Source organism: Elephantulus edwardii, unplaced genomic scaffold (genome assembly GCF_000299155.1).
Source record: "Elephantulus edwardii isolate Elephantulus edwardi_28Jun2011 unplaced genomic scaffold, EleEdw1.0 scaffold00119, whole genome shotgun sequence".
Lineage (NCBI taxonomy): Eukaryota > Metazoa > Chordata > Mammalia > Macroscelidea > Macroscelididae > Elephantulus > Elephantulus edwardii.
Genome location: NW_006399869.1, coordinates 2906025 through 2914559, shown reverse-complemented (window position 1 = coordinate 2914559; position 8535 = coordinate 2906025). Strand labels below are relative to the sequence as shown.

The 8535-nt window shown below is 39.5% G+C and overlaps 1 pseudogene; it reads left to right on the top strand.

The window, feature by feature from the left end:
- The first annotated feature begins 792 nt into the window (after positions 1–792).
- On the top strand, positions 793–1396 carry LOC102865554 (annotated as a pseudogene).
- Positions 1397–8535: the final 7139 nt, after the last annotated feature.

Here is an 8535-nt window from a genome sequence, read left to right as displayed (position 1 = left end):
CCTTGGAGGCAAGGATTCTGAGGCTCCATCTAACATACTTTGGACATGTTGTGAGGAGAGACCGGTCCTTGGAGAAGGACATCATGCTTGGGAGGGTAGAGGGATGGTGCAGGAGGGGAAGGCCCTCTATGAGGTGGATTGATTCAGTGACTGGGATAATCGGGATGGGTGTATCAGAGGCATTGCGATTGGCACAGGACAGAGCAGAGTTTAGGGCTGTTGTACATAGGGTCGCTATGAGTCGCAGGTGACTCGATGGTACATAACAACAACAAACAACAACATATAATAATACATATTAACATGTTAATACATCATAAAAGATTTGTTAATACATTAATGTGTGCCTAATATGTTTGGAATTCAGAAATATGAAAATAAAAACCCAATGAGATTCCATTTCACAACTAGTAAAAGGTTATTGCATACTGTCAAAATCAATCCATATCTGACGTCCACTGAGTTTTTAGAGGCCATAAGTTGCCCATCTTCCTCCCACAGAATTTGAACTACATACCTTTACTTTGGCATTAAGCTACCAAGGTTCTCTAAGGAACTAGTGGTCAGAAGCTGCACTGCATTTCTGAAAGCATACAGTTTGAATACACCAACTGCTCCATGAGAGAAGGAAGGGCATTCTCCTCTCTTGCCCTTAACTGTTTCAGAAAACCTGCTGGAGGGTCAGCTATCAGTAAGTTCTATCTCAACAACAACAACAAGGCACCAGAGCTCCCAGGGAAAATAGACAAAACTTATTAAGTTCTCATGGACTTCTTTCCTTTCCATGCTGCAGCCACAGCCATGAGTGTGCTCAATATTCAGAAGAGACTTGTTTCCCGTGTCCTCCGTTATGGCAAGAAGAAAGTCTGATTAAGATCCCAACGAGACTAACGAAATTGCCGGTGCCAACTCTCAGCAGCAAATCTAGCAGCAAATTTGGAAACTGATCAGAAATGGCATGATCATCAACAAGCCTGTATCCATCCATTTTCTGGCTCAATGTCAAAAAATACCTTAGCCTACAGGAAGGGCAGGCATATGGGCATAAGGTAAGCGAAAGGGCCAATACTCAAATGCTGGAGAAGGTGACCTGGATGAGGCTGATAAAGATTTGCTCTGGTTGCTCAGAAGACACTGAGAGTCTAAGAAGATTGAAAGCCACATGTATCATACCCGTACCTGAAAGTATAGGGCAATGTGCTCAAGAGCAAGGTAAATCTCACAGAACTCACTCACAAGCTGAAGGCAGACAAGAAGCTCCTAGCTGACCAGGCAGAGGACCACAGGTCTAAGACCAAGGAGGCATGCAAGCAGCAAGCGCCGTGAGGATAGGCTATAAGACAAGAAAGAATAAACAATCAAAAGTCTGTTTGAAGAGGAAAAGAACAAGAAATAAAGCTCCTCTCCTGTCTATACAGTTGGCAGTTATTATATATAGATCATTCACTTAAAAAGCAAGCCTTTATCTGGCTAATAAAAAAAAAAGTTAGTTCTCATAATGTTGATTTTTATTCATGGCAAGTCCCGGTGTTTCAGGGTAGAAGTGTACTCATAAAATTTTCAGTGGCTGTGATAGTTCAGCCGCAGACCATCAGTCCTTCCTTCAGAGGCACATCTGAGAGAATTGGAGACACATCTTTTTTCTAATACTGAGAAACGTCACTGCTGTTGAGGTGGTTCTGGTTCACAGTAAACTTCTACCTGATTTCTGAGGCTATAAAATTGCAAGAGGGAAAAACCTTATATACAAACTTTGTAAATAAGCACATATTTTTAAAAAATGTAATAGGAGAAAATTGCCCATCTTTCTCACCTAGAAGAGTTGGTAGATTTGAACCACTTGAAAAATACAGACTTTAGGTTAATAGTAAACCTTCTGCTGCAGAGCAGCAAAGTACTTACCTCATTTGTACCTTTATCATCAGAGACTGCTCACACCTATTAGAGCCCATTCAAGCCTTGTCCATTATAATCTCAGCAACTGATTAAGAAATACTATCTTGGCTGAAAGCAGGGAATACCTGCTTTGGGGGAATGTCTATCTGTGCTTCATTGACTTTGCAAAGGCGTCTGACTATGTTGATCATAACAAACTGTGACTGACTCTGAGAAGAATGGGAATACCAGAACACTTGATCCTGCTAGTGAGAAACCTATATTTGGACCAACAGGTAGTCGTCAGAACAGAGCAAGGAAACACTGCATGGTTCAAATTTGGGAAGGGTGTACGCCAGGGATGTGTCCCGTCTCCATACCTTTTCAACCTGTATGCAGAACAGATTATCCGGGAGGCTAAGCTCTATGAGGAGAAATGTGGGGTCAAGATTGGTGGAAGATCTATGAGCAATCTGTTTTATGAAGATCACACAACCCTGCTTGCTGAAACTGAGAAGGATCTGAAGCATCTGCTGCAGAGGGTCAAGGACTACAGCCTCCAATATGGATTGAGGCTCAATGTTAAGAAGACAAAGATTCTCACCACTGGAACAATTGGCAGCATCAGGATGGATGGTGAAGAGATTGAGATTATTCACAGCTTTAGTTTGCTTGGCTCCACAGTCAACACTCTTGGCACCAGTAGCCAGGAAATTAAAAGACATATTGCGATGGGAAAGTCTGCTGTTAGGGACCTCTCCAAAGTACTGAAGCGCAATGGTGTCTCTCTGGAGACTAAGGTGTGTCTGATACAGCCATGACCTTTGCAATCACTTGTTATGTATCAGAGAGTTGGACAATGACTAAGGAGAATAGAAGGAGAATTGATGCCTTTGAGCTGTGGTGCTGGAGAAGAGGGTTGAATGTACCATGGATTGCTAAGAAAACAAACAGATTCATCCTGGAAAGGGTCAAACTGGGCGGGCGGCTCCTTGGAGGCAAGGATTCTGAGGCTCCGCCTAACATACTTTGAACATGTTGTAAGGAGGGACCGGTCCTTGGAGAAGGACATCATCCTTGGTAGGGGGGAGGGAAAGCACATGAGGGGAAGGCCCTCTATATGGTGGATTGTTTCAGTGACTGCGGTAATTGGGGTGGGTATTATCAGAGATGGTGTGATTGGCACAGGACAGAGGAGAGTTTAGGGCTGTTGTACATAAGGTCACAATGAGTTGCAAGCAACTCAATGATACATAACAACAACAACATCTAATGTAAGCATGCCCAGATAATGTCAGCCCTGGGACTTTATAATTTCTAGGAATTTTTTAAATTTTGTTTTGCTTTCCTTTGACACTAAAACTGGTAAAATACAAACTTGAAGTAACTGATAATCATTTGAATTATGCTGACAGAGAGCCTTTAATTACTAAAAAGTTACATATATACAAAACCAGAAAAGGATAAACAAATAATATAAATAATATCAATCAATAGGACCATCTAAAGATTAAGTCCTTGTGTGCACCAAAACCATTTTCCAATAGGGTTAAAATAAAACCTACTGCCTGGAAAAAAAATTTGGCAATGCCATCTCAGACAAATGAAAATATACAGAATAATATAAGCCCTCCACAAGAAAAGAACTGATAATCCAATTACAAAGTAGATAAAAGATATGGAAAGACCTTTCACAGAGGAAGACATTTGGATGGATAACAGACGTATGAAGAAAGGCTCAAAATCATTGACAATAAGAGAGATGCAAATTAAAACCATAATTAAATATCATTTTAACCCAGTTGAAGTGGCAAAGTTTAACAGGACAGCAAGTAATAAATGTTGGAGAGGATGTGGAGAGATTAGAACTCTCATTCACTGTTTGTGGGCTTGTAAAATGGTATAAACACTCTGGAAGGCAGTTTGGCACTTCCTTAAAAAGCAGAACATAGAGATTTCATATGACCCAGCCATTCCACTACTGGGAATATACCCTACGGAAAACAGAACTGAGACAAAAATGGAGATTTGTACACTTATATTCATAGCAGCATTAATCACAATAGTAAGAATATGGAAACAGCCCAAATATCCATCAGCAAATTACTATATTGAGAAATTGTGGTATATTCATATAATGGAATACCATGCAGCACTTTGGAGCAATGATCTTGAAAACTACTGTATAACATGGGAGAAGCTAGAGAGCATTATGCTGAGTGAATTAACTCATCTGCATAAGAACAAACACTACATGAGACCATTATTGTAAAAATAAAAGGCTAACCAGTAAGATGTATATGGATATCCAAAGAAAGGACAGGGAGCAGGGGGGGCTGAAGGAGGGGAGGGAGGTAGAGTCATAGGGTCACAAAGTTTGGTGGATAGGGGGCGAGGGAAAATGAAACCATGTATATGAATGAAACAGAATGTAAACAAATTATTGTATGTGAAACAATTAAAATCTTTTTTAAAAGTTACATACAGATGAAAGACACAGATGAGAGAAATGAAAGGACAGATCATTCCAGCAGTTGCATCAAGCAGTATCTCAATTTTGTTATATAAAAGTATCAAAAAAATTCCCCCTTTCATCCCTAACTTGAGATTCTGGTTTTGGGGTTTGGGGTATTTTGTTTGTTGTTTGTATTGTTGTTTCAATTGCAACTGAAAGAATCTTAAGTACCAGTCCTTTTCCTTTTGCTGATAAACTAGTCTAGAATATACATGATACAAACCATCAATGTGCTATGTATCTTTTAGAACAAGTTTTGATATGTTGTTGTTAAGTGCCATTGAATTTAATTCATAGCTGACCCTAAGTGGGTTTTTGAGCAGTTGAAGATTGCCCATTCTTCTCCCTTGGAACTGCTGGTGGATTTGAACTTGTGGGATTACATACAGCTTTATACTAAGTCACCAGAGTTCCCTAAATTTTTGGTCTGTTGTTGTTTACCATAGTCAGTACCGACCCATAGCTGACCTGACCCTCCAACAGGTTTTCAGAAATAGTTAATTGTACAGAAGAAAATTGCTCATCTCTCCCTGGAAAGAGCTGATGGCTTTAAACCTCATGCCTGTCAGGATTGCAGCGTAGCTCCTGGCAAACAGAGCTCCCTAAGTTTTAGTATAGGGGCAGCTAATGTTCTTTTCTGCTTTATAAGTAAAATATTTCAAAAAGCTTCCTCTAAGGAGATCTGAGATACACTATGGTGTGCTGAACCAATATTAAGTTGAAACTTCATTTCTGGGGAAAAAAATCAATAATTATAATGGATGTACCCACTTGATTAAACTACAAAGGCACTAGCAGTGAAAGGCACAAGAAATGAAAATCCATGATCTAAAGTGGTTTAGATGGAGAGTAAACAAGAACATGGCGGCATGCATTAGTTTTTGTTATCAGACAGGACAATGAAAGGATAGCCGAGTAACTCTTGCTACTGGTCAAATGAAATCAATGATTCAGAGAAAGGCAATTCTGTAAAAGTCTGAAAATGTCTGCAAATGAAAATCAATATGAGGGCTATTCAGAAGTTTAAGAGAAAGTGAGACTTGAGAAAACATTTACTTAAGAGCATGTAATGGCTCTATTTACTGTCTATCAAAAAAACTTTCAAAACAAGAACTGTTATGTGTGATAGTCAGAATATCAAATCAAAGCAGCCAATCAGCCAGCTGATCCAAACTCTTACTTTCAGAGCAAATATATAACAAATTATCAATTCAAGAGAAAAAAAATTAAAATTAGTCTGAATTTTTTATTCCAAAATACAAATTGCCTTTGTTCAGCATGCAGCATCACTGTAACAACTTTAAATTTCTTTGGTTCGAGTTCTCAACATAGATATGCATGTCGACATCAGATAATAAGAAAAAAATGTTTAATGGATTTTTAATGAAAGTAGATGCCTTTGTTGAAAGTTCATTATCTATCAAGCATTATTATATGTTTTTAAATGCATTGTTGTATGTGTAGTTGGGCTTTATAATGAGGAATGTGGTATCAGGATTCGAGGAAGACTCATCAACAATCTACATTATACAGATGACACAATCCTCCTTGATGAAAGTGAGGAGGGCTTGCAGCATATGCTGCAGAAGGTCACTGACCATAGTCTGCAATATAGATTGAACCTCAAACTCAAGAAAATAAAGATTTTTAATATTTCTTCATGTGTTTGCTTGCCATCTGAATTTTCTTTGGAGAAATATTTATTCTTGTCCTGTGCCCATTTTGTGATTGGGTTGTTTACTTTTTTTCTTGTTGAGTTGCTGGAGTATTCTATAAACTCTAGATATGAGTACCTTATTGGATACATCATTACCAAATATTTTTTCCCAGTCTGTGGCTATCCTATTGGAGGAGTTTTTGGATGAGCATAGAGATTTGGTTCTTCGAAGGCCCCATTCAACTATTCTTTCCTGGTTATAGGTCTTTCAAGATGCTTGAAAGACTGTTCATATTGTTAATTAGGGCTTCTAGAGTTCTTCCAAGCATTTCTCTGATGAAGTTTAAAACTCTAGCAAGACTCACTCCTCACACCATGTACAAAAACCAACTCAAAATAGATCAAGGCTCTGTAGCACTTTGGAGAGTTCTTTGACAGTGGATTTCTCCAATGCAAGATGATGTCTTTTTAATTCTTTTTTTTAAAAAAAAAAAAGAAAAGAAAAGCCTGCTTTTATTGATGTATCAAGAGGCCAACCAGCAATTTGGAAGAGATGGCAGTAATACAATAAATTTCATCAAAGCAAATCAAAATACAGATGTATCTGAAATGGTTGTATTCAATAATGTGTTATTTTTCTCTGCAATCAACTCCCATGATGTAGCAGCAGTAAAGTAATCAAAATATATGTTGCATTGGATAAATCTGTTATAAAGGATCTCTCCAAATATCTAAAGAGCAAGGATATTATTTTAGAGACTAAGGATGCTTTAGGAGGAATAGTAAATGATCCAGGAAGTGTTAAAAGAAGATGGAAAGAATATACTGAGTCACTGTATAGAAAGGAATTGGCAGAAGAATTTCATGAAACAACATATGAGAAAGAGTCTATGGTGATGAAGGGAAAAGTTCAGGCTGCTTTGAAGGAAATAGCAAAAAATAAGGGCCCAGGAATAGATAGTATATCAATTGACATATTTCAGCTAACAGATGCTGCCCTGGATGTGCTAATCAAATTGTGCCAAGAAATCTGGAGAACAACCACTTGACTAACTGACTGGAAGAGATCTATATTTGTTCCCATTAAAAAGAAGGGTGACCCAACAGAATGTGGAAACTATAGAACAGTATCATATATTTCACATGCAAGCAAGATTCTACTGAAGATTATCCAACAATGACTGGAACAGCATATCAGCAGAGAACTGCCAAAAGTCCAGGCTGGGTTTAGAATGGGTTGTGGTACTGGGGATATTGTAGCTAATGTTAGATGGATCTTAGCTGAAAGCAGGGAATACCAGAGGAATGTATATCTATGTTTCATTGATTATGCAAAGGCGTTTGACTGTGTGGATCATAACAAACTGTGGCTGACTCTGAGAAGAATGGGAATCCCAGAACACGTGATCGTGCTAATGTGAAACATGCCAGGGATGTGTTCTGTCTCCATACTTTTTCAACCTGTATGCAGAACAGATTATCTGAGAGGCTGGCCTCTATGAGGAGAAGTGTGGTGTCAGGATTGGTGGAATGCCTAGCAACAATCTACGGTAGGCAGATGACCCAACCCTGCTTGCTGAAACTGAAGAGGACCTGAAGCACCTGCTGCAGAGGGTCAAGGACTGCAGCCTTCAGTATGGACTGAGGCTCAATGTCAAGAAGACAAAGATTCTCACCACTGGACCAATTGGCAGCATCAGGATGGATGGTGAAGAGATTGAGATTGTTCACAGCTTTCGTTTGCTTGGCTCCACAGCCAACACTCTTGGCACCAGTAGCCAGGAAATTAAAAGACGTATTGCGATGAGCAAGTCTGCTGTTAGGGACCTCTCCAATGTACTGAAGAGCAATGGTGTCTCTCTGGAGACTATGAAGCATCTGATAAAGGCCATGGCCTTTGCTATCACTTGTTATGCATCAGAGAGTTGGGCAGTGACTAAGGAGAATTGATGCCTTTGAGCTGTGGTGCTAGAGAAGAGTATTGAGGGGACCATGGACTGCTAGGAAAACAAACAGATTCATCCTGGAGAGGGTTAAACCAGGTGGCTCCTAGCAGGCAAGCATTCTGAAGCTCCGTCTAACATACTTTGGACATGTTGTAAGGAGGGACCGGTCCTTGGAGAGGGACATCATGCTTGGTAGGGTGTAGGGAGAGTGCAGGAGGGGAAGGCCCTCTATGAGGTGGATTGATTCAGTGACTGGGGTAATCAGGATGGGTGGTTGGAGACAGTGCGATTGGCACAGGACAGAGCAGAGTTTAGGGCTCTTGTACATAGGGTCGCTATGAGTTGCAAGTGACTCGATGGCACATAGCAACAACAAAACAAGGTGCACCTGATCCAAGCCATAATATTTTCAGTTGTCTCTCATGCATCTGAAGGTTGGACAATTAATAAGATCATCATAAAAAAAACCCCTAAACCTGATACCTTTAAATTGTGGTATTGGCAAAGAGCATAGAATATACCATGTACTGCTAAAAGAACAA